Source organism: Crocodylus porosus, unplaced genomic scaffold (genome assembly GCF_001723895.1).
Source record: "Crocodylus porosus isolate Cpor-Errol unplaced genomic scaffold, CroPor_comp1, whole genome shotgun sequence".
NCBI classification, from domain to species: Eukaryota; Metazoa; Chordata; order Crocodylia; family Crocodylidae; genus Crocodylus; species Crocodylus porosus.
The window spans coordinates 53,257,956-53,284,541 of NW_017728948.1; the positions used below are offsets into that span (position 1 = coordinate 53,257,956).

At 44.0% G+C, this 26,586-nt stretch overlaps 1 long non-coding RNA gene across 1 annotated transcript in view; it reads left to right on the plus strand.

Moving 5' to 3' along the window:
* The first annotated feature begins 14,156 nt into the window (after positions 1-14,156).
* Positions 14,157-26,586, plus strand: part of LOC109321916 — a 23,488-nt gene continuing 11,058 nt past the window's right edge. The window contains exons 1-2 of the long non-coding RNA XR_002104216.1: positions 14,157-14,303; positions 23,350-23,360. This is a non-coding gene — a long non-coding RNA (uncharacterized LOC109321916). The remainder of the gene's footprint in view (positions 14,304-23,349; positions 23,361-26,586) is intronic.

The window sequence follows — 26,586 nt, forward strand, 5'->3', positions numbered from 1 at the left end:
TCAATTTAGGGCAAAGTAAAACCCCTTGGCAGATACATAAGGGCTGGGCCTGACCCTTACCTGCCTCTCCGGGGTGAGCTGTCAGCAGGCTGAGCAGTTCCTGAGTTTCTGGTGCTTCCCTCTGCAGCAGCGGTGGTGCCCCCAAGGCAGCACCTGGCCTAAGCAGTCCTGGAGGTCACTGCGGTTGTGGAGGGAAGCACCGGGGCCTCACACAGATCAGGCAGGCAGGCTCTGGGGAGAAGAAAAAAAAAAAAAGGATCATGCTCACCACTTCTTTTTTTTTTTTTTTTTTCTCCTTTCCTTCAGTGGAGCCTTCCTGCACAACCTCTGGGATGCATGGGATCCACTGCTTCCCTCTGTGGCAAACTAAACCACCTCAGAGTTGTTTTATTTTGCTATGTCCCAATGTCATTTAACTTGCATTATGCCACTGACACGTGCAAACAGCCCGCCATTAAAGTGCCTTACTCTGCCGACACATGCAAACAGCTGCACCATTAAAATCAGTGCAAAAGGGCAAAAGCCGCTTTAGAGGCCAATTTTGTGGCATGTAAAAATGGCTTGTAAAACTAAGTATAGACCCGATTTAAATATCAATGCTTATGGTGATGAAAGAAAGCTACATACTTGTAAAAGCTGATACGTGAGATATTTTATGTCCAGTAAGTTTCTTCACCCCTTCTACTCTTCAACCCTTCCAATATCAACTGATAGACTAACTTTAGTCTCAAGTTAGTTCACACGCAGTGTTAATGCACTTTAACCCCCAAACATGTAGACACTGGCCTATTCCTGTTTACTGCACAATAACTTACTGTGCAGTAAATTTAAGCTGGTGAAATGCATGTGTAGACACGCCCACATATTCACAGACTGTTCATGATCAGAGTTAAAAGAGGCTTGGAGAGAAACAAAAATTCTATTAAGAAGTTCTTGATGAAGAAAAACATTATGAGTGAATTTGCTACCACCAATTACTTATTAAAGTCCACAAAAAGAAAAAGAGCACCAAACTACTTCCCAAAATGATGGAGCATTTTCTTCAGCATTGGCACATCTACATGAGCTGTTTCATAGATTTCATAGACATTAGGGCTGGAAGGGACTTTGCAAGATCATCAGATCCAGCCCCCTGCCCAAGGGGCAGGAAATCCGCTGGGGTCAAATGATCTCAGCAAGATAAGTATCCAAGTGGGTCTTAAATGTCTCCAGAGTATGTGCTTACACCACCTCTGGGGTGTCTGTTTCAGACTCTGGGGACTCGAGTGGTAAAGAAGTTTTTTCTTATGTCCAGCCTAAAACGGTCTTCCCGGAGTTTGTGACTGTTAGACCTTGTTTTCCCTTGGGGTGCCCTGGTATACAGACAGTCTCCCATTTTCTGGTGCAGCCCCCCTTATATACTTATAGGCTGCCACCAAGTCCCCCCCCAGCCTTCACTTCTCCAGGCTGAAAAGTCACATGCCTCTCAACCTCTCCTCATAAGACTTGTTCTCTTGTCCTCTGATCATGCATGTGGCTCTCTTCTGGACTCTCTCAAGCTTCTCCACATCCTTCCTAAATTGTGGAGCCCAGAACTGGATGCAGTACTCCAGCTGCTGCCTCACCAAGGCCAAGTACAGCAGGAGGATGATATTCTTGGTCTTCCTTGGTCTAGATTAATTAGCTGCACAGTAAACATCTCAGTCCCTACATGCGCAGGGCAATCTGGCAGGGGTAAACTAATAAACTCTTGTAAATACAGGTAATCTCTTGCTGCAGAGTTTTTTACTCCACAGCAGTGCATGTGTAATTGCTGCCCCAGCTAGCTGGGGCACATGGGTGCTTTAGTGTGTGGGCTGGTGGAAGCTACACTAGAGCACCCTCATGCCCCAGCCAGCCCCTCTGCAGCATGTTAAGCTGGGCAAGCACAGCCCTGGGATGGCAAGCTGGCCCCTGGGCTCTCCTGCCATCTGGGGCTGCTCTGGCCCAGCTCAAAGTGGGAAGCCCTGAACAAGGATATTACTTAAGGCACCCAATTAATCACTAAGGGTGTCTAATTGAGTTAATTGAGTCTGTTCCATGTTTAATTGAAAAGATTAATCAAGTCTGCCTTGCATTCTAATTAGAACACTCTAGCATCACCACAGCATCATATAAGTATAAGCTGTTACAGCGCAAGGTCCTAGGAGCAGACATGATCTCCCCTAGCACCCCCTACCATGCCAAGTTCGTGTTAAAGCACCCTCATTCTCACCCACCATGTCTTTCATGTTACGTATTTGTAAGAGAGGCTGCCTTTTGTCCCCTTGGACACAGTGTTCTGCTGTATCGTGGCCCCTGTTCTGTATTGTTCAGCTCGGTGCTCCCAAGCCTTACAGGCTATGTGTGGCTCCAATTGCCCCTTTACCACAAGGTAAGCCTCGCTGATATCCCGGCCATTGTTCAGTCTGTCCCCTCAGGTACTCTGGCTTGCCTTACAACCTTGCACCCCCTCAGGCACTCCTCAATCAATACCCCCCCTACTCTGGGGCTTCCCTCATCACCCCCTTTGGCTCAGGGCACTTATCATGCTGCACCTTCTCTGGCACCAGGGTCAGTGCACCCCCAAGTGCCACACCATCTCTGGCACCAGGGTCCCTATGCTACCAAGGAGCCCCTGTGAGGCCTCTTCCAACCCCTAAAAGCCTCACCCGGTCCTCCAGTCTTAAACAGTAAATGGAAACTCAAGCCTCCTGGCTACAAAAAAAATTCAAACCATCCAGCTATAACCATATTCAAGTCCATAACAGGGTTTCTCCCTCTCTCCCCCATATCAAATGCCCAAGTATCCTAGCCTCTTCCTTCTCATTGCTCTGGCAGAATTCCCACTCTTATGGCTGCTAACAGGGAGCTGCCTCCCTGGCCTCAGCCTGGATTTATATATAGGTCAGGCCCTGCCCCCTTCCAGTCAGCTGACCAACAGCGGTTGCCCCAGCAACCAGCACCTGTGCCTCTTTATAGGCGCAGAGCACTGAGGTGCTCTGTGACATAAGCCCCCATAGGTTTAAAAATGCCCCGTGTAGCACTTTAAAGCTTTTTGAATGGACTGTAGTTACAGTGTCCCATGGCCATTTTAAAACATGTTGACTTCATACACATGACATTAAATTAATTAAAATGATGCAGTTAGACCCCTGGATCTTGGACTTAGGCTCAAACACTCTCATAATGGTCTCTTCTTTTATATAGACTCCTTAACTGGCTTTGTAGAATTATTGAGTTAGCAGTTTTATGTCAACAAGAAACATTTTTTGCTGTAAATCCTAGAAAGTCTCCCTAACGCACAGCCTGGTAGTTAAGACATACTCCTAGGAGGTGGAGGATGTGGGTTGGAACCCCTTCAGAATGAAGAGGGCATAGAACACAAATCTCCCATATCAAAGGCAAGTGCTAAAACTATTAAGACAGTGCTGTCCAACTACAGGAAACAGCAGGAGCCTTACACTGTGCAGGCTGCATCAGTGTGAGCCATGGGCCCCTACCTTCAGCTCCCTGGTCATGGGCTCCCCATAGAAGGAGGAGGAGGGAGGGCAGGCCTGGAGTTCCCTCCTGCTGATGCATCTGGAATGATATGGGGAGCTGTAGCCAGTTGGGAGCCTGAGGGCCCCAAATTAACCTGTCATAGCTTGGACATTTCCCAATGGAGCAGTTAGGAAGTCCGGCGCTAGGATATTACTTAAGAGGTAGGCACCAACATCATCTCCTCCTTGACCATACTTTGAAAGAAAAGAATGAAACAGTCGTATATACCCAAAGTCATTAGCAGAATTGCAAAAAGAATGCTATCTTTTTCCTACTAGCCTTTAGGGCTGTGCGAAGCTTTGGGTGCTAATTAGATTCAGAGGAGATTTGGCCCAATTCAGCTGCCAAATCTCCGAATCAAATCAGGAGACCAATAAAAAGGTCCAAATCAATTTGAAGCTCTCTAAATCAATTTTAAAAAGATTCGGAGAGCTTTGGAGATTTGGGCAGTCCCTGCTCACCACTGTAGGGAGCTGGACCCAGACTCCATGTCAGTAAATAGTGAGTGGGGGGGTGGGGGAGGAGACCATGGGGGGACCTCCACCAGGCCCCATCCCCTGCCTGCTCCCCCAGCCCCCATGAGCAACCCCTGACCCTGGGCTGTTCTCTCAGCTCCCCCTCCCATGGCTGCCCTGCCTGCCCTAGCTCCTGGTTCTTTTAAAAAAAAAACAAAGCCCCCAATCACTGGATGCTGAAAGAGGGAGCAATCCTCACTGCCCCCAACTGCTCTATGCTGCGTGGGGGGGCTCTTCCACAACCCCCATCCCCCGCCCATTCTCCCAGCCCTTTAAAAAAAAAAAAGTGTCCTGCACTCACTAGCTGCTGTAGTGTCCATCAGAGCTTCTGGGGTCTCATGGTAGAGCCCCCCCACATAGTACGGGGCAGTTGGGATCACCCCCCCGCCTGGCAGCAGCCAGTGCATGGGGCCTTTTTTGTTGTTTAAAGAGCTGGGAGCTGGGGCCGGGCGAGGCTGGGAGAATGAGTGGGGAGGTGGGAGCTCGTGACAGAGCCCCCCATGCAGAGGGGCAGTGAGGGACAAGGGGACTCTCCCCTTCCCCCCACCTGGCAGCAGCCAGTGAGTGCCAGGATTTTTTTTAAAGAGTCGGGAAGCTGGGGCTGGATGCAGCAGCCTTTGACAGGGCTTGGAGAGCGGATGGGTGATGGGGCCTGTTTGATTCAGAGATTCGGCCAATTCAGCAGTGGCTGAATCTCCAAATCAGATTCAGCTGAATTGATTCGGAACAGTGATTTCGAATCACCGAATTGAATCACTGTCCCCCAAATCAGCCAATCCAAATCCAAAGCAAATTCTAAGCACTTTGCACAGGCCTACTAGCCACACCTACATGGTCCCTCTTAATAATTGGTGGAAAGAGCAAGCATAATTTTGGAACACGTCTCCCACTAAAATCCCTTCAAAATGAAAGTCTATAGACAGATCTGTTCAGCTAGTGGAAAGTTACAGAAATAAACAGCATAAGACTTTTATCAAGTGAAGTAGTGATCAATTGGAGCTGTGTTATTCCTCAAACTGGCAAAACTTAGGAATGTCACAGAACAGATGCTCCTCAGCTCCGGTGCAGAAGGCCAGATTGAGCTCCTCTAAGACTGTTTGACAACCAAGAATGAAAACAGCCTGTTCTCTGACACTGGCCTCTCATTATTTTTAGCCCTTTCTCCCTCCGTGCTGCAATGTAGGTGGGAATAAGGAATGGGGGAGAAACCAAACTTGAATACAAAAACAGGTTGAAAAAAATCACAATTATAATAGTAGTCTGCAAGCCAAGAGCAACAGGAAAACACAACACGCGCACACAGTACTGCAGCAATGCTAACCTTGCAATGTGGGGTTAGATGTTCTCCAGTGCCTCCTGCAGATGTTACATAAACAAAATCTCCATTGAAGTGAGTTCATGGCTTGGCTTAGAATTGCTTAGGGACTTCTCTCTTGTCTATGTGGGTTTTATTCATGTACCACACTGTACTGAGCGTAACAGAAGCTGGGCTACTTCCTATTATTTTACAGACAAAGTTCTTGGGGTAAATCTGATATATTTTATTAGACCAATTAAATAGTTGGAAAAAAAATTCTTAGCAAGCTTTTGGGTTTAAAAACCCTTTGTCAGGCTGGGGAAGCCTGTTGGTGTGTGCTCTTCCTGGAAGGAATGAATAGTAAAGAAGCCAGAGGCTGGTATGCATGCAAGAAAGGCAGTCAGTGAAGATGTAAACTGAGGAGTCAGTGGGTGAGAGACAGGCTGAGGGGGAGAGGGGTGGGAAGGGGGATGAATGTAGCAGGTAAATAATGGAGAGGTACCTAGGGAGTCAGATGTCAGGCAGGTTATAATACGTCATAAATCCAATGTCTAAACTTAGTCCATGATTTTTTTGTCTCCAGGAAGATGATGAAGTAAAATTCATAGGCTCATCTGTAAAAGGTGTTTTGTAAATTCCCTTTGAGGATTAGAACTGAGAGACTGAAGAGAGAGTGGTTTTCTCACAAGAAATGTGCCTTCACTGATAATTGGGCATTCTTGCTTTTAATAGCTTTCCGGTGTGCATTCATTCTGGTGCGCAGTTGTTGTTTGGTCTTTCCACATATTTGCCATCACGGCATTTGGTGCTTTGGATGAGATATATTACATTTCTGGAGGTGCAGCTGTAAGATACAAGAATGCTGATGGTTCTGTTGTGGGGTGTAGTGATTGTGGTGGTGGTGGAGATATGTTGGCAGGTTTTGCATTTTTTGTCATGACATGGTCTGGATCCATTTGGTATGTTTTGGGTTGTAGGAAGTTTGCTTCTGGTGATGAGGTTAGCGAGGTTTGGTGCTTGTTTGAAGGTTAGGATGGGTGGTTCTGGGAAGATCTCTTTAAGAGTCAGGTCTGCTTCTAGTATGGGTTGCAACTGTTTGAGGATTTTCCATATTTTTCCATATTCATATTTTTTACCACATTTGTATAACTATTTCTTTGACATCCCAGGAGGACTCTGTTACTCCCTCAGACCCTAAACAAATTCATTTTTTCTTTCATTACAAAATGGTGCAAATCAAAAACTACTTGCCCTGCAGTCAGATCATATGAGTGCAATGTGCATGTCACCTCAAACACATTTCCCTTTTATGCAGCTAGGGAAAAAAATTCCAAGTTGGGAACTAGGTTGCTTAAATCCTAACCTGTAGAGTATTGCTTCTGAATATAAATTCTTTAAATTAAGGACACAACATCCCAATGGCATGTGGTAGAATGAGTATGGTATTGGGACTGTAGGGTTCACTGTTGCTAAATAGACTTTGTCTTTTTGGCTATGGGCCAGAAACTGTTCTTACTCAGGATGCAGAGCTCCCATTGATATCAGTGGAAGTGCCATGCCCAGACCAAAGTTCATACCTGGTTGAGTGTGGTCAAATCCACTTAATGATTTGCTTTGAAGAACTACCTACACAGGTGTGGTTTTAATTTTCTCTCCCTCCCTGCAGTGAAGGGCAGGGGAGAAAAGGAGCTTCACTTTGAGGGTCCTACAACATAGCAAAAATCTTAGCAATTGAGGGGTTTTTAATGAAGCTGGCTTTACTACCTTCCAGCCCATCCCAGTTAATTAACTGGAAATGTGGTTTTGTAATGAAACAACATGATTTCTTCCCTCTTCCTTGGGGAGTCAGGGCACTTGCAGTCTTTACAAAAGCCAGTAGACATGGAAAATTTTGCTGGGTACTTATCTGCATCTTCAGGCACATAGGATGCAGACAGAAGTGCAGCTCCCTATTGTAATGCAGAATGCTTTGCAGGAAGTCTTCTGAGTTACAGTGATCCCCCCGGACCAGACTGATATTCACTGCTGGTTCTGGGGCGGAAGAGGAATCTAACTCCTGGCTGCCAGCCTGCAGCCTGTTTCTTTTGCCCCTCCTCTCTCCCAGCCTGTCTCTGTTTTCAGAATGGGAGGGGGAAAGGGAGCAGAGGGAGCTCATTCTAGGCATTCTCCAGCTGGTACAGGAGGGTGGGGTGTGTGAATTGGTGCCCTCCCCACCTCCACTGAGGGCTGAAAACCCCCCAAACTGAATGCCCTTTGCTCCCTTTCCCTGCTCCCATTCTGAAAACAGCTAGGACGTTGTCAGGCAGGTAGACACAAGTTCCAGCAGATGCAGTTTTGAAATGTCGTCATCTGAACCTTCATCCAATGAGGTTTCTTATTTTCACCTGACTGGCTATTTTTGAAGGGGTCTGCAGCCATGCACTTGTGTTTGGTCATAGCTAGAGATTGCTTTTGTGGCCAGGTCAGGTGAAAATTGCCACTTCTCTCTGCACCCAGTCTGCACCCTTTACAAAACCTGGCGCTCAGTGTCAATTGAAGGAGCAATACACGGAGCACAGGAACTATGTACTCTAGTAAGCTCCAGTTTTTTCATAGGACAATACAGAGCGCTGCCACTAGGGTGGCTCTTCATTTATTTTTGGATAGTGTTTTGTTAGGGTAACTGGCTGATATGAACTTAAAGAATAAATAGTGTTTACCAGTGAAAAGTTTTTATAAGCTTGTTTCTGTGGGTTACATTGGGCTGCATGATCCTGCTACAATCAGCATACTTAGGTTTTGGTTAAATATAGCAGCTGCAATAGCTGGTCATATGGGCTTTCCCACCTCAATAAGAAAGGCAGAAACATATTTCTTAGCAGTGATGAGGGAGAAAGGGAATTCAGCTGACCTAGCATGACTGCATTATGCAGGTTATTCAACAGTCTCTGGGGCCAGGATCGCATGAGTAATCTCTTGTATAACCAAAGCAAGGCAGACTCCAATTAGACTCTCAGAATGGAGCAGCTAGACTTAGGCCGGGGGAGGAGGGGGAGGACTGGTGCTGAGCACACACAAAATTCAAAAGGAACAAAGAAAAAAAAACAAACCACTTTGTAACCTATGTTTTATTACATACACAGACTTTAGCTAAGATTAAATTACCTATGCATTCTATAAGCAGATGTTTGGTTTAGTGTATAAATAACCCAGCCATACTGGTAAATTAAAGACAAAGACTGAGTACTGTACTATATGTAAGGCCTTTTACTTTTTGCTGTTCACGCCACATACAAATTTCCTCTTCAACTTGAGACGAAATTGATATTTATTTTTATATTTCATGAATTATTTAGTAACCAGAAAGAAAGTTTCAGAAGCAGGATTCTTAGCACTGAAGGCAAGATCCTTTTCTGGTTTACAGCCATATTACTCCAGTGAAATCAGTGGAACTATGCTAGTTAACAGCAGCTCAGTTTCTGTCTCTTTTTGTTTAATGGTGGAGCTGAAGATTTGGTCTGTAGGTTTCTGGTACAAAAGTAGTCTATAATTCAAAACAGATAAATTTTACACAACTGTTCCTAAAACAATTCTCATTTGCTGGGGGGAAAATTAGAAAAAAGTTGCAGAGTGTGACTTGAGAAAGATGTTATTAGAATTTTAAAAATGCAATGTCTAGGATAATATTCAAACCCCCTTTGGTAATTTCCTCTCTCTCTCTTTACTCCTACTTTACAAATATGGAAACAGTTAACCACTCAGGAAGAACAGTTTGTGAATTTGGAAACTTGCAGAATTCCCTTGCTTGATTCAGTGCACATTAAAAAACAGGATTTTTTTATTATCAAATGAAGGATAAACATAATATACTGTGTGGTAAAATATGAAACAGATTTCTTTTTCCCCTCTTAGTCAGCTGGGGATTAAAATAGCTTTTGAAAATGCTTCATGTAACAATCAGACTGATGGCACAGTGCTGAACTAACAAACAAGGGAAGAGGCCTTCCTTATGGCTGGAACCTCTGCCTGATCCTATTTCATACTATATCTAAAGAACACCACCTAGAGAACACCTTGATATATGAGATCAAAATTATTTATCCCCCTGCAGATTTATGGCCCAATGATTATCACAAAAAAAATAGTACTGTGATGAACTTGACACCCAAAAGAAGATAAATCAGAAGTTTCTTGGGCCCTGTGCATTACCGAACATATTGATGTAATATTGTACTTTTATGTTTCATTGGATGAGCCTTACTGCATACTTTTGCATGGGATGCCATGGGATGGTCTTCAGGAAGTTTAAGGGGGATGCCATCCTGAATGTGCTTTAATGCAGTTTGAGTCATATTTCTCTTTGTCTAATTTTGATCTGAACCATTTTTCTCAAAAACACAAATACTGTACTTACCTCCTGCCCTGTGTTTAATACAAATACTAGTTTAGTAGTTTTAGTCGCTTTTTCTGGCCTTCTTAAACTCCGGGTTTGATGTTCATTGGCAAAGCTGCATACAGAAATTTACATATTATTTACCAGGCCCAAACTCCTGGCTTTATAGTATGAAATGCTTTTCATTCTTTAGGTGAATCTGTAATAAAACCAAAAACTTCAAAATATATACAGTGTTAATGGAAAACCTCCACAAGAAACAGAAGCATAGAAAATTAGGATTGGAAGGGACCTCAGGAGCTCATCTAGTCCAACCCCCTGCTCAAAGCAGGACCATCTCCAGCTAGATCATTTCAGCCAAAGCTTTGTCTAGCCAGGTCTTAAAAACCTCCAAGGATGGAAGTTCCATCATCTCTTTGGGTAACTTGTTCCAGTGTGTTACTACCCTTCTAATAAGAAAATTCTTCCTAATATCTAACCTAAACTTCCCTTGCTGCAACTTGAGACCTTTGCTCCTTGTACTGTTGTCATGTGCCTGGTGGCTTTGCAACTACACCAGCTCCACCCTGAGGGCACCCTCTTGTTTTTCCTGCCACATCTTGATGGTAAAATAATGAATCAGGAGGCTGCCCATGGGCCTTCGTGTGGCCTTGGTCCACTGAATCCCACAAGAACTCACTGGTCCTTGGGCCCATTGCTGGACCTCACTCCAGTACTGTGCTGCACAAGGCATCTCGAGCCTTCTGGGCTAAATGCATGGCTCCAAAACTTCTCCTACACCACACCCCATGCTTCATAGGTTTGACACAGATGTTATTCCCTCTGTCAGGGTCTCGGCCTCTTCCCCTTTAACCTAGCCAGTCCTTCTAGCGTAGGCCCACCGCATCAGACCTGGCTTTGAGGCACTAGCTTTGTCAGCTCCTTTCAATCACAGTGACCCTTATTAGCCCCAGCCTTGGGCTTATATGCTCCCAGGGCTCTGCTTCCCTTCAGTCAGCTAACTGCCTGCAGGTACTGACTAATTACCTCATTAGTTGGTTGCTCCGGCAACCTGCAGCTGTGGTGCCCTTTATAGCCTGCAGGGCTCCCTGGCTAGGCTGCTTCTACTCTTAAAGGAGCAAGCATGTCTTTATGCCCTCAAACACTGTAATTTGCCACCACTGAGAAGTCTAGCTCCATCCTCTTTTGAACCCCCACCCCCTTTCAGGTAGTTGAAGGCTGCTATTAAATCCCCTCTCAGTCTCCTCTTATTTAGACTAAATAAGCCCACATCCCTGACTCTTTCCTCATAAGCCACATCTTCCAACACCTGAAGCATTTTTGTTGCTCTCTGCTGGACTCTCTCCAATTTGTCCACATACTTTCTGTAGTGGGGGGCCCAAAACGGTACTCCAGATGTGGCCTCACTGGTACTGAAAAGAGGGGAATAATCACTTCCCTTGACTTACTGGCAACACACCTACCAACACAGCCCAGTATGCCATTAGCCTTCCTGGCAATGAAGGCACACTGCTGGCTCATTCAGCTTATTGTTCACTGTAACCACCCCCCCCGCCGGGTCCTTTTCTGCAGAGCTGCTGCCCAGCAAGTTAACTCCCAGCCCGACTGATGAATGGGATTATTCCATCCTAAGTGCAGGTCTTTGCACTTGTCCTTGTTGAACTTCATGAGATTTCTTTTGGCCCAATCCTCCAATTTGTCTAGGTTACTCTGAATCCTAGCCTTATCCTCCAGCATGATGTCCCATTGCTGTACTGATCTCTCATGCCATCCACTAATAACTAGTCTTACTCATGTGCAGTATTAAAATCTGGAGCAAGGACACAGACAAGAACAATCTACAGAGTTCCTTGATTCTGCTACCTCAATCCTACCTCGATCCTGCTACCTCAATGCTATCTCGATCCTGGTACACATCAACAACCATCCACTTTTGAATGGCTGTTGGTCTAGGCAGGTTTTTATTGTTTCTACAGAGGATTTTACAGTTGTTTTACCTGAAAGAGGCCTGCCACATGCACTAGGAGGTTAATAAGTAGAAATAATTTGTTTTACCCTACAATAAGACAAGAAGGAGACAGGTGGAAGCAACTCCAGCTAGAAAAAACACTCTTGTGTACTGTCAGAAGGAGTAGGCAGTTTTTGTAGAAGAAAAAGACCTATGTTCAAAGACCTCCCCTCAAAGGATTCCAGGGTTAGTGGGAAAAGATCCTCCACTGAGGGATACCACTATAAGACCCACCATAGATAGAGCTAGAACATAAGATATTTTTCTAGGCATGTGGAAGATAAAGCAGGAGAAAGAGCTGGTGTACTAAGTGGGAAGGTTGAAAGCCTAGTAGGTGGTTGTAATCTCCTGTGCCATTCACTAGTGTGCATTGTTCTTATGTGTTTTTCCTACTTCAATGTTCCTTCAGAAATGGACAGCTTGTTACTAGGTTAGATACCTTGGAAGGTCCTCAGGTGTTCTCATCTGCCATGTCTTTGCTGGAGTAAATTTGTTTATCGGGAGGAAAACAAACGTCTCACCTTTCCTGGCACCCTCCTTCAATCTTCCTGTCCATCTTCCCATTTTGGGGTTCCGCCTCCCATACACCCCACCTAATGCCAACCAAGGGTATTATTTCCCAATTATTTTGGTCTGCTCATGGTATAGGTTTTTTGTCTTGATCTTTTAGGTTAGATGTCTGGATGTCATCTCATCCAGATTTGAGGCCATATTATAACTGGCCTAGAATCTCTCCCAACCCCAGGTTACCCGGCTTCCCAGTGTATTCTTCCCTCTCTCTAGTTTGTATCTCCCGCAGTCCAAGTGTCCATCTCTCTTTCTTCCCTCTGGTCCCCAGTTGGTCAACTCCTGTCCGGATATGTCTGGAATCCATGGTGTAGTATCTGGTAAGAAGCTTATCCCTGCTGGCCTTAGCTTATTTTCAAGAGCCCCCTCGTGGGGCTGCCACCACTTTCCCCTAGTGGGGCTATGGTCCACTCCGGGATTCTCTGGGCCCACCAGAAGACTCATTTCTGGTCCTTCCTGTCTCTGGCCTGGTGGGGTTTCTATTCTTTCTCCGTGGGTCCAGACAGCAAATCGGCATCGGCACACCAGCATAAAGCGTGTCCGTGCCAAGGCTGGAGCTGGTCCTGGCTCCTCCTGGGCCCGTTGCCCCTTTTCCTCTTTGTTCTTTGCTGCAGCATTTTTCCTTGCTGCAGCTCCACTTTCACCATGCTTCCAGCTCATTGCAGCGTCCCACTGGCTCTGCTCCTCTCATTCTTCAGGTGAGGAGCGGAGCTGGTGCATCATCCCTGCCACAGTGATGTGTTAGGGAAAGATTTGTGGCTAGAGCTGCTAAGAAGTATCATACCTATGCACTTCTACCACAGGCATTGTCCTCATCTGAAAAAAACCTTGCTAGCCACTAAGTAGTAAAAGTCTTATTGGGTGTGTCTACATGTGCAATTAATTAGACTGAATAAACTTCACAGTTTGAGTCAAAGTAAATTAATCTAGGCATCACCGTCTACATGTGCATTTAAGTGCAGTTATTTACTCCACCATCAGATAGTACTTGTGTCTGATAGGACCATCTGTCAGCACAATAAATTAGTCTACACCAGCCTAATTGCCACGTATGTGTGGACAGTGATGCTTCACTACGCAGCAAATTAGTCTACTATGCAGTAAAACACATGTGTAGATGCACCCAGTGTGGTTTATAAAGCATCCAGATCCTCAAAACTCAAGGCCATTTTTATCTAATGTAATAACAAGCGACATTTTTTATGGTTTATAACAGCAATAAATTAAGTATTTAAGTTGAAAACATCAGAGCATGCTAGAGGCTGAAGTCAGGATTAGAAACACAGGTAAAACAATAATATGAGAAAAATAGAGAAAAAAGATCCCTCTTTAAATAGAATGAGTCAGCATTAGCTTAAATCAAAATATCTTAGTGCTCATTTATCCCTGATCTAAGGCACCAGATCCTAACACTAGCAACAGGAAAAGTGAGACAGCAAATGGGAATTTATGCTAAACTTCATAAAAATGTCACCTGAAGAAGGGCACATAGGCAGCTTACAGATATTAAACTCCCCCCACAAAAAATACCCCAAACCAAACCAAACTCATGCTTTACTAAAAGAAGCGGTACATTAGTTTGACCCAGCTCTGCAGTCTCTATATAGATTGGACACTTCAGTGCTTCAATCAGCTATTAGATAAAAACACCAAAAAAGTTCCACTGAAGTGCCCAGTCTATACAGATGTTGGTGAGTTGGGTCCAACTACTGCATGTGCTCCTGCCACTTTAAGAAGCAGGCAGGATAGTGCTGGGGCAGCCTGCAAATGTGGCCAGGGTTGATTATGGAGTCACCTGACCCTGGAGGAAGCCTGGGCTTAGGTAGGATATATGCCCAGACCTGAGTGGAGCCAGCAGCAACAGCTTGGAACCTTCTGAGAGATCACCATTTCAGCAGGATGGCTGTAGTTCCAGAAAGTCAACATGGAGGGTAACACCTAAAGCAGTCTGGAGGCTTGGAGAGGAACCAAGGGGAGGAGGAGGTTCCTAGGAACCAGGGAGGGGTCTGGAACCCAGATCGAGGGTCTGAGAGTGTGGGATCAGAGAGGGTCCAGGAATCCCAGAGGAGGGTTATGTGGAAGAGAACATCAATGAGGATGCCATTTGCAAGGCATGGGTCATGACGTAGGGGAGGAACAGACCCCTGCAATTAGCCCATAAGGTAGTAACCATGGGCACCTGGTGGTTACTTGAACCAGCAATTTGGGAAGCCCTGGAGCAGTCTCTCTCATAAAAGTAACAGATATCAAGGCATGGTGGGTGACTGAAGGGGTGATTGCCCCCCTGAAAGTGAGGGCTGCAGGGACTCCAGGAACTTCACGGTCACCCTTAGCTGGAGGCACCCATCACGTTGGGCTCAGCCCAAGGGCACACTGAGCTTAAAGTAAAGCACTGTTTTTGTTAGTTTCTGTAAGCAGTCATTGTGCCCAAAAGACTGTTTAACATCTGTCCCAATTATGCAGTTGGCCTAATAAAAGACCTCACCAAACAAAACCAAAACCAAACAAGAAACCCCAACAAAAATAAAAAAAACAGAAACAAATAACAAATCTGACAACAAAAACCTTACTTCTCACAAAAAATGTCAGCTTTGGAAATATTCCAGCTATCTGGGTTACTCTGAAGTTGTGTTTGTATAGTTACGTATTCTGTAAAATGAACTGTCATGTACATAGATATGTGCTGTTACCTGTGGAAATGTTTTGTGCTGATGAGCTTAAAACCATAACTGCACATAGATTAAATATGCATATAGATTAAATGTGTATTTACACAGAACAAATGCTTGTTAACCAGACATATCAGCAGTCTTTAACCATCGCATCCGTATTAAATCTAGGGCTGCTTTATCAAATACCATTCACATACCTACGAAACTTTACCTCTTAGGTGTGTAGCTTCCTCTAAAGCCATTGCGAGAAAAAAAAAATATTTTTGTGGGCTTAGGAGTAGGTTACAACCCAAAATCATTTTATGCTTGTGCAAGATTACTATATTTTGTATATTACCGGCCTGGGACCTTCAGTACAGATGGACAAACCCTGATTATGTTAAAACAGGGTGGAGGATGATATGTCTGCCATGGGGTAGGAGGTCATGAGAGAAAGCCAGAGGGTTCTGGATTTGTCTGCTAGTTTAAGAGTAGGTTATCTTCTGAAGTTTCAGTCACTGAAAACAGATTTTAAGTTGAAATATTTAAAACTGTGTTTCGGGAGATTTCAAATCTTGGAGGGGATGAATTACAAAATGTACAACATAATTATGTTTGAAGCTGCCATCTAATTAAAACAACATACTTCTAAAAGCTCATTTTGGATAAGGTGCTTAATGCATTTGATAGATAGGATGTGTCTAGTGAATAAAAATTGGTATTTTTCAGATAAGTGAAAAGTAAATAAAGTTGCAGTCTATTTTAAGGGCTGTTCAATCAAGATCAAGAAAACAGAGAGGTTGTTGCCCAGTTTACTGAATGTCTTCCAGATTTTTGGCTGTTTGATACTACAAATGCTATGCTGATGTCCAGTGGAAGTTTTAGTGTTTTATTCATTTAAAGTCAGCCAAGCCATTTTATAAAAACTTGTGGAGGAAAGAAACCATTCATACCCTACTTTACCAGTGCCAAGACAGATGTGCTATTTTTACCAGGAAATTTTTATCAAGCTGCAAAACTGAATTACCAAAGGAAAATGCAGTCTTAGGAGTGTTTAAAAATTATAATAATAGTCTAAACAGCATTATGTCCAATGCCCTTTTTTAAAATAAACTTGTTTGATTAGAATATTTTCTTAACAGTAAGAGTACTTAATCTATTCAAAGGTGAAAAACCAGCACTAGTACATGCCTGTGGGGCAAAGTACATCCTCGCACAAACAATTTGGGGGAAATGCAATAGTGAATATCTGGTGTAAGGGCTTCAAATAAACAAACAAGCTCCAGTGATCCTATAATGGTAAAAATGCAGTATATAACTGGAGTAGAGAAATTAAACTAGTCTATTCCATGGAGATTCTGCTAACCACCCTCTTTGGTAGTCCATTAAATGACATCACCAACACCTATCACATATTATTATCCATTGCCCAAAGGGAGAATTGTGTATTAATTGGAGGTTTCTGCACTGGTAAGGGTTGTTTAAGGGTTTTGCTTAAAACACATGTGTGGCTCTGTGCTTACATTACAAAAGGGGAGGTTGAAAAAGTATACCTTGAACTTGCACTAGTAAAGCTTTAGATGGTCCTTTCTTTCTGTACTACTTCCTGTAGTTCCATATTTTCTCACATACAAAACCCCCAAATAAAAAAAAAAACACTTTGTTTTTGAAGGCAGGAGGTAGGGGGGTCGGGAAAGATTTTTGCAGTGTCGTGGCGAACTGCATGACAGAGTAAGCCCTCCTAGAAACACTGAATATCCAGAAAGGGTGGTACCAAGAACTTCCTGGTGCCAGCTGTCTCACTCAGACTGTCTGCTGGGATGCCATATCTCCTGGACACTCAGTGTTTCCAGGATGATTTACTCTATGTCAGACAAGGTTAGGCCCCAGACCTCTGTAAGGACAATACCACGACTGTTATTTCTTTACTGTAAGTAGTTCCTGATATAAGTTTCTGTACATAAAGTGTTGTTTCATAGCACAAGCCTTATCAAGAGAGCTCACTTGCTGTTTCAAGCATAAGCTACAGTGCTCAGCCAATACCTATGGCTATGAGAGGGTTAGCACAGTACTCTGCCATCCTGGCAGTCATTTTAGCTTGCTCCTCTTCCAGTGAAAAAAACAACTTTCTGTATTAAAATGCACACACCAATTTGCGGGGGGCTGATTTCAGGAGAAAGATGCATGTTGAATGGGAGACAATATGATAGCTACTTTTAGTCTCGGATTGGTCTCTGAGAAACCTGTGCCTTCTGTACAGATTAATTTTGATCTCTAGTAGAAAATTTCAGGAGAAGAGCTCTTAACCACAGTCTTCACCACAAAGTTTATACAGTCTTTTGGATATACTGGGTCCAAGCTAATGAATGACTTGAAGATAAGTTATGGGAAGCTTATTACGGTCAGGTCTGATGTGTTCTGGGAACCAGGGTTGCTTGCTGCAGTATTCTGTTGTATAAAGATCTGGTTTTCCATTTTAGAAGTTATGTGAAAAATTGTAGAAGGCATAGAAAAGAGACACACTATAAAGGAGTATAAATCTCTTTTAAAAAAGATTTATAAAACTCAAAAAAATTGAGATGTGACTTGATTACAATGTAGGGATGTATCTTCCCAGGTAGAAAACATATGTGATCTCTCTATATATCCAAGGAAGGCCCCAGAAAAACCAATAGCTAAAAGCAGAAGACAGCCATATTTAAATTAGAAATCAGGAACACTTTCCCTTAGTGAGGGTGATTAGGTATGGGAACAAATCACCAAGGGAGTGGTAAGGCAGGGTGGAAACTTGGGGCATTTTTACATGTAGTCTGGAGGAGGGGTGCCAGGGTGCTTTAATCAGAGTGGCTCTCAGAGCTGCTCTAATTAAAGCACCCAGAGCATCTTGCATATCAGTGTGCCCGCACTTCAAAATGGCAGCAGGGGTGCCTTATCTAAAGCATGTCAAATGAGCATTAGTTAAAGAACCCCCACCCTCCCCATTTTGAAGTGCGGGATGCTGATACATGAGATGTGGAGGCTGGCTGGAGTGCTAATTAGCATGCTCCAGCCAGCCTCAGTTAACTGAGTCTTCTCTGATAGGCTGAAATTACAGCATGTTGGAGCTGCCTCCCACTATGTGTACAGGCACCCTTGGAGGCTAAATGATTCAAAGAGGCATGACCTTTTGTAGGCAACAACCTACTTTGTCAGATGCTAATGTACGATATAGGTTGTAGCATAGGAAAGCTGTGCCTTACTTCAGACTAGTGTGGCTAACCACCTCTCTGAACAAAATGTAATAGCCTACGATAAACAGGAGGTCAGACTGTGTGATGCAGTGGTCCCTTCTGAGATTAATTCTGTTAGTCATCCACCAACATGGGACAGTGATGGTAAAAACCATTACTCATGAATGCTACTATGGGAAAAGCTGTGAGTGAGGAATTAAGAGCAGGCCTCATCTGTGCTCTGAACTGACTAACTCTGAGCCTGTATCTTCCAACAAAGACTACAAAATGTTTTCTTTAACCCTAGCACCATAACTACTGTCTTGTTTGGAGTTTAGTTTCAACCAGCTGTTCCTCATTTAACAACAATCTAGGTATTATCCATCGATCTAAGATCCATCAATCAAAGCAGCTATGTGCAACATTTAGACTGGTAGGGTTGGAGTGATGTTGTGCATGGGATTGTCCAGGAATTATGTGAGAGGCGAGGAACTTTGTGGGTGATATCTTTTATTGGACCATTTGATGAAAAATGCCTTGCATTTAAAAGAATGTCTAATTTTATTCCAACCATGCAGTTGGGCCAATAAAAGATATCACCCACAAAGATCCTTGCCTCTCATAGTATTTGGACTATCATTTGTGGAAATTGTTATTCCTAGTAACAAATAATGCCTTTATGGTTTTTACCCCATGATCTTAAAGCACTAAACCAGTAGCTAAACTGCACAACAGTCTTGTGATACGAGTAAGGGGCTCAATACAAAGACGTGAATACAGGTTCCATACAGGTAGTCTTCTCTGTTTTGCCGCACACAGCAATGGTGCACAAGAGTTTACTACAGGAAATGAAGAACAGTGTCATAAGGCAGGGATTTAGGATGGCAGGTGGTAATTACCAGAACTATCAGATTTACTAGAATGATCAGGTTATTGGTTTAATATTTGTTTGCTTTTAAAAAACACTTTGAAGCCCACATAGGCTTAAAGCTTCAGTTTGATATCTATCTCATCCATCAGCCAGTGGTTTGCTGAATGCATGCTGGGGGCACTGCTTCAATATTGACTCAGAGGGAGGACCACTGTTAATTTCTGAATCACCAGCTCTTCTTCCTGGGGCATGTAGCTGTGCAACTGCAAGGTCTTCAAATCCTGTTGGCATTCACTGGGATTACAGCATGTAGTATCAGAACTGCAACCAGACATCTTCCTTCTGGTTTTGCATTCATTTTTCCTACTGAACATTATGGGCTTGATTCTGTGCCCCATTGTACTTATGAAAGGTAGAGCCTTATGAAAAGTCCTTCTGAAATCTGCAAATATTTGTGCTGAAACAGTGGTAGAAGCTCTCACTTTTAAATGTGTTGGCAGGAAATGATAGCTGCAACATCGGGGTGAGAGAGTTGAGCTTCTGGCAGCACTAACAAGCTGGATTCCCAGATTGGGCTTTCTGAGGATTTGGCAGAACTCAGTACATTTTTAAACAGTTACTGTAAGTGTAAATGTTATTTCATCCGCCCCCTCATACTCTATCCTCCTGGCCTGCCACCAGGCAACCACACCTACGCTTGTACTTCATTACAGCTGCATAGATAGACCATACTCTGTGTAGTTCAAAATCCATTATTAAAATAATACATTTGCAAATAAGTTGCCTTCCTTAGAAAGTTCCAGGCAGTGGAGAAGTAGTATAATAATATCTACTGAGTTTGATGAGGGGAATACAAGTCCTTTATTTAAATTACAGCAGGGAATTCACAGTACATGTGAACTGAGGCCTCCTTTTTACTGCTATCAAATTTGGAGAATCAATATAGTTCCTACACTGTAAATCCTCACCTTTCAACTTGTTCAACTATCCATATACCTGGAATATGAGATTTGGTATTCAATCCATAAGCACTAGCATCTGCCATTTTTTCTTTGTGACTCACTGAATGAAATCTTGGCCCATTTCAAGTCAAAGGCAGTGCTCCCACTAACAGAAGAAGACATGATTTTGCTCATTCAGACCTAAAGGCTAGGGATAAAAGTTGCACATAAACCAGTTTAAGTGATCGGAAATTGGTTTAAACCTGTAACAGAACACAAGTTCAGTACTTTCAAAATGGCCAAACCTGGTTTAAGATAAACCTGGATGGATGTAGCTTCAGACATAACTGATTTAGGTTAAATCTGTTTATGGAACTTCTGTCCCAGAATACCCCCTGCTTCAAGTTAATTCACAGTTCCTTTGCATCCCAGGGTGCTTTGCAGCTCTGGGCTGGGCTGGGCTGGGCTGCCTGCTTCAGTGGAGCAGGGCTTTCCCTCCCCCCTGCATCTGTCATAGAGATGAGGCAGTAAAGCCTCAACTTCCTGCCTGTGCCTGCACAGGAAGTGCTGGGACGGCTCTTTGCAGGCCCAGGCCCTTAAAAGCCTGCAGGAATCCTGGGACACTTGCAGCCAGCCTCTGGCCACTGTGCATCCCTTCAGAGGCCCCAGGCCAGATGCAGTAGCCTGTCTGCACCCTAGTGCCACTCCCTGGCACTGCATTGCCACATGGCTGCCTGGTCTACACCATTGCACTACACTGGATGCTGCAGCACCTGCCAGACCCAGCAGCACCCTGGACCACCTGCATCCAGTCCCTGGCTGCTGGGTCCCACTCCAGCTGGCTCCAGGCTAGCCACAGCAGCCTGCCTAGACCCTGCCATTGGTCTCTGGCACACCCGTGCTGTGTGCCTGCCTGTCCTGAGCTGTGACCCTGCACTGGGTACTGTACTCTCTTGCCCAGGCCTACCAGCACTGGGACTGCCATGCAAAGGCCCAGTGAGCCATGCAGCTGTCCTCCCTGGCAGCACACGCTGCCTCTGAGGGCCACAACTGATCCCAGGAGGAGACCGTGGACCTTGTGGCACTATGGGGAGAGGCTGGAGTCCTCAACCAGTTTGCGTGGAATGGGCACTGCTCCCAGTACTTTTGCTACTGTCTCTGCTAGTATATTTCCACTGAAGTCAGAGTTAGGCCAGCAGGGAATCTAGGTCTTTGTCTTTATGCGCGTTTCTGCAAGACATTGGATATGCATGAGAACAAGAAACTTAACTTTATTATTTGTCTTCCAAGCTGGTCTAAAAGGTTCGTTATATTTTAACATAAAAGCAAGCAAAGGAATGATTGTTATTAAGCACAATATTATTTTGTAACCAACGCTAACCTGATCTTCACAAATATACATAAAGATTAGCTAGCTTCTGTGTGTTGAATTAAAGCCAATGCGTGAACCTGACATCACATTCCATAAAATATGGTCCTAAAATGTTTTGGTTTTTTTAATACTATGGTATAATGATTTTTAAAGAAATGTTGATATTTTCTGAAAATTATTTCTAAGGCAATGCAACATTTTCCTCTTGCCTTTAAAGTATTTTTGGTGGCTATTTGTTCTGCTTATTTACCTGACTTCTGTTTATTCACCTGAATTTTGACCAAAAAAAATACTGAAATGGGCATTTTTTTATATTTATAAATGAGATGGGTTGCCATTTGTACATAGTTCTGTGATAATTGTCTGAAACAAAACATATCTGAATGAGAGTAAATTTAAATTCACTTAACTTTTATGGCATGCAAAGGATGAATTAGTTGTGCAAGGCCTTTTAAAAAAAGTTACCCTATTTTTCTCTTTTTTTAATGTCCAGATGGCCTCTAAATTAAGAGTGTTTTTTAAAGTGGTATTATATATCCAGCCATTTTCTAACCTCGAATTGATACTTTAATGGAAATAAATGTTTTAAATGTATGAATATTGGCAATATCTTGGAGTAGTAACATTTTCTGAGGCCCAGTATGAAATCAGGTTAGTTCTAACACTTTCAAATGGGAATATCATCCACACAGATAAAAGAATCAGGTATTAAAATATTGAATGTACCATATCGTTTTTGTCTTTCAGAGAAAGAAACACTGGCAGAAGGATATCCCTGAGACACAAACATGGAAATAAGTTATCTTTCTTTCCTTTTCAATCATTGTTTAGTCTCTTCAGTCACAGATGCCCCATCACAAAAAAGGGCACATAGATAATGGTTGTTTCCAAAATATTGCAGTGTACTCTTGGCATCACTGACATATTAAGTCTTCATGAAAAGGTTACAAAACTTGCTACTATTATGAATACTAGCCAAAACTACCCCAGTCTGACAGGCTTGAAAAACCCATTAGGATAAACACAGATTTTATTGAATAGAGTACACCCTGCTAGGGCAGCAAGTGTGAGCCACGCAGAACTAGGCCCTATTCGAAAGGAAAATGGGCAAAAATTCTTTCAGCATCAACACTTACTCCGACTTTTATGCTGCTGCATAGGTATAGGGACAGATCCTGTTTCACTTATGAGGCATTTAAGTGCAGTCCTACTTCACCCGCCTCAGACCCCTCAAAAAGTATTACTTTGTAACACCATTTTAACTTCAAGACAAAGACACAAAGCAGTGAGAGGAGGACCCACTTGCCCTTTTGGATTAACATTTTTCAGGGACTTGAGTGGCATGCAATAACCTGACAAATGGATACCCATTGTATTTAGAGCTATACAAATTACTGATTGGCAACAGTGAATTAAAACAAACATTAAAGTCATGTTTTAAACATGATGATGAATGAAATGATGAATTAAAACAAACATCAAGGTCAACCCAAAGCAAACACTTTTCATCATTTTCACTTTTGGTTTGAACAAAATGTTTTCTTCAATCAAACATCTCTGATTTGAATACTCGAGGGTTAATTTTTTTAAAGGGATAAACTGTGAATAAAAAATAATTTTGAATTAAAAAATCAAAAATGTTTCATTTGATTACAGCTGTGGGCAGGGGTGGATCCTGAGGGGCTGCCGTGGCATGGCTGCATGCTACTTTTGGATTGGACCATACCATGGGAGCCTCCAGAGACTTTTAAAACTCCCTAGTGTAGGAGAAAACCTTCCCACCCTTCCCCTTCCTGCTCAAAGGCACAGCCCCTCCCCACCCCCTTCCCCACCATCCTTGGTATGGGGAATTACCAGAGTTATTCATGCCTGTTGTGCAGGGGCTGGCTTCAGCTGGGGACAGGGACAACAGCAGCAGAGAGGGACATAGGCTTTCCTTCCCTGCATTTACTCCAGGACCCAGCAGGAATCTTATGACTTATGACACCGCACTATCCACTCCCCAGCTGAGTGTGGTGTAGGTGCTAAGGCACACAGTTGACAACCAAGAAGTTGCAACTTCAGGGCCATAGCAGAAGCACTCATGGTGCAGCCTGTCAGTTTCCAACAAATCTGCTAAAACTGCAAATTCTGCTAAATACCTTGTTACAAGGTAGAAGGGAGAGAAGCTCCCCTCTCAACCACTGCGTAGCCCAGCTAGCTCTGGAGCTTCCCTACCCGAAAGCAGGGAAGGGGGGAAAGAGGGTGAAGAGGAAGGGAGGGGGATTTTTAGCTGTTTAATGGACTTTAAAAAATCTGCCTGCACTGATAGGGGCAGAGGCAGCTGGGAGGCTGGGAAATCCTGGATCCTCCCGATTGTGGATTTCACTGTTCTCCACCCCTCCCCCCACAAAACAAACAATTTGGTGAAACAGAGAATGGATTTAAGAAATATTATGGTATTGTTTAGTCTGCCTATTTTTGACGGAAAAGTGTATGACCAAAAACATTTGCTCATCTCTATCTATCTCTATTTGAGATTTATTACTGCATGTACACACGTCTACTGTATTTACTTGCTAACCACACACCCCAAATAAGATGTGCACCTTTGATTGGGAAGACAGAATGAAAGAAAAAAATAGTTTTTCCAGAGTCTCATCTGCCATCCTGCCAATCCACCCCTGTTCCGGCCACTTGGAGCAGGGGTGGAGTCCCACCCCAAGGGTCACACTTCCTCCTCCAACTCCTCAGTCAACTATTGCCAATTGAGCATGGCTGTGAGAGGATTAAACCTGTAGGTGTTAGCCATGCAGCAGAGGGGTGGATAGTGGTGCTGAAGAGAGGACTCTACCCCTGCTCCAGTGGGCTGGAGGGTTCAGCCCTGAGTGAGCCAGTGCCAAGCACAGCCTCTTGACACTATTCCAGAGTGGAAATCAATTAAGACATGCCCCTCAATTTTGGATGGCTTATTTTCAGACAAAAGGCATGTATGGTATGAGAGTAAATGTGGTGTATATATAAAGATAGATAAGTGTATACACACACACACATATATATGTATACACACACACACATACACATTACACAGACATGCTTATATATTTATTTACTGTATATGTGAACATATGTATTTCATTTTCTTGTAATATATCCAGCAAAACTGAGTTTAGGATAAATGTTCCATATTTTCAACCCAATGAAATCTAATGAAGACTGCTTTGTATTTGAAAGCTTGTCTAACTTTATCCCAACCATACAATTGTTCCAATAAAAAATATCACCCACAAAAATCCTTGCCTCTCCTATATTTTCAAAAAAGAAATTGCAAAAACTATGCATTAAAGAAAGCAGTCTGTACTTGGACTGCAGAAGGTACAAAGATCATTCAAAATGTATCATGGTAAAAGACATCCACAGTTTTGCTGATGTCCAGAACAGAAATTCTTATTAATCCCCTCCCATAAAACTGATGTGGCTCTTATTGTGATGAAATGCTAGTAATAAGATATTCATTCTTGAAAAGAACTTTTTGGTTTACATGACAGTTCATATTAACAGGGTATGAGAGACAATCAGAAGCACATGTCTTATGTGGTAGAAGGAAAAAAAATCAATATCAAGGCTATTCTAGTGTTTTTTAGCAGAAGATTCTGAAGTCTTATTTTCACAAACTAAATGATGCCATATTTCTTTCTAACTTTTGGACACTGGTATTGTTTTCTTATGCAAATTTTGAAACTGTTAAGGTTGTCTGTCAAATCACCCTGGGAGCATCTACACGAGATGCTTAATTATGCAGTAGAGTAGTTTACTGCACAGTAAGCACGTGCATCTACACAGGTTTACTGTGCAGTAAAATCCCCTAATCGTGAGTAAATCTGCTACCTGCATATGCAAATATAAATTTACATGCAATTTATTACTGCACAGTAATGCACATGTAGATGTGACCTGGGAGCAAGTTTCCTCCTGCATCAGCCCTGCCACTAGGGGGCCAGCCTGAGGCTAGTGCCAGGGCTCTGGGCTGGGAGCCTCTCCTGCCCCAGGGCTGGGCTGCCGCTGCCTCAGGCCTTTAAAAGCCTGCAGGCACTCAGAGACCTGGGACATGCCAGCATGGAGCCTGAGACTACTCCAGGGCCCTGTTTCCCCCTGGACAGGCTGAAGGCCAGCTGCCCTAGCCTGCCTGCACCTGAGAACCACTGCCAAGCACCACTTTGCTGCGCAGCTGCCAGACCTGTGCCAATGAGGCCTGCAGGCTGCTCCAGGCTGCTGCAGGCTCCAGCCAGGCCTGCCAGCACCCAGGCCCAGCTGCAGGCAGCTTCTGTCTTCTGGGGCCAGCTCCACCAGCCCACAGGCCATCCCCAGCAGCCTGTCCTGAGCTTGCAGGTACTGTGGGGCATTGCCTCTGCTGTGCAGCTGCCAGTCCCATGCTAGGCCCTTGTGCTGGGTGCTGCAGGCAGCTGTCGAGGCCTGGCAGCATAGGAAAAGCTGTGTGGGGGCCCAGAGAGCTGGATCCAAGATGGAGTCCTTCTAGTCTATGGCCATGTCTATGCCCATACCCATGCCCACTCACTCAGGGCCCAAACTGGTCATAGAAGGAGACTAGTGACCTCATGGTGCTGTGGGGTGAGATGGAGGTGCAGTGCCAGTTCGAGCAGGGTAGGCACTCCAATGCCCATGTCTACAAGGGGCTGTCAGCACGGATTTGGGAGTGTGTGCACAACCAGTTGGTGCAGCAGTGCTGGATAAAGATTAGCAGTTGGGGGGTGCCTGAAGGTCCTTGCCATTAATGCAGAAACTGACAGCCCCGTGCTGTCATAGCTCAAGAACCTATACCAGATGTGCAGGTGTGCCTGGGGCACCGTGGCCTTAGCAGAAGCAGGGTGTAGTGGATCAGGCACCCCTCAGTCCATGCAAACAGCTCCTCATACGCTGTCCAAGGCATGAGGGGTGGGGAGGCTGGCCCCAGGCCCCCTCTGAGGAGGGCAGGGGCATGGCTAATAGGGCTGTGCAAAGCTTCAGGTGGTGATTTGATTTGGAAAAGATTTGGCCCAATTCAGTGGCCGAATCTCTGAATCTGAATCAAATCAGGGGACCAATTAAAAAATCCGAATCAATTCAAAGCTCTCTGAATCTTCAGAAAAGATCCAGAAAGCTTTGATGATTCAGGCAGTCTCCAGTGGCTGCAGCAGGGAGCTGCAGTTGGACTCCGAGCTGGTAAGCAGGGGGTGGAGGAGTGGGGACGGGGACCTGCATCCTGT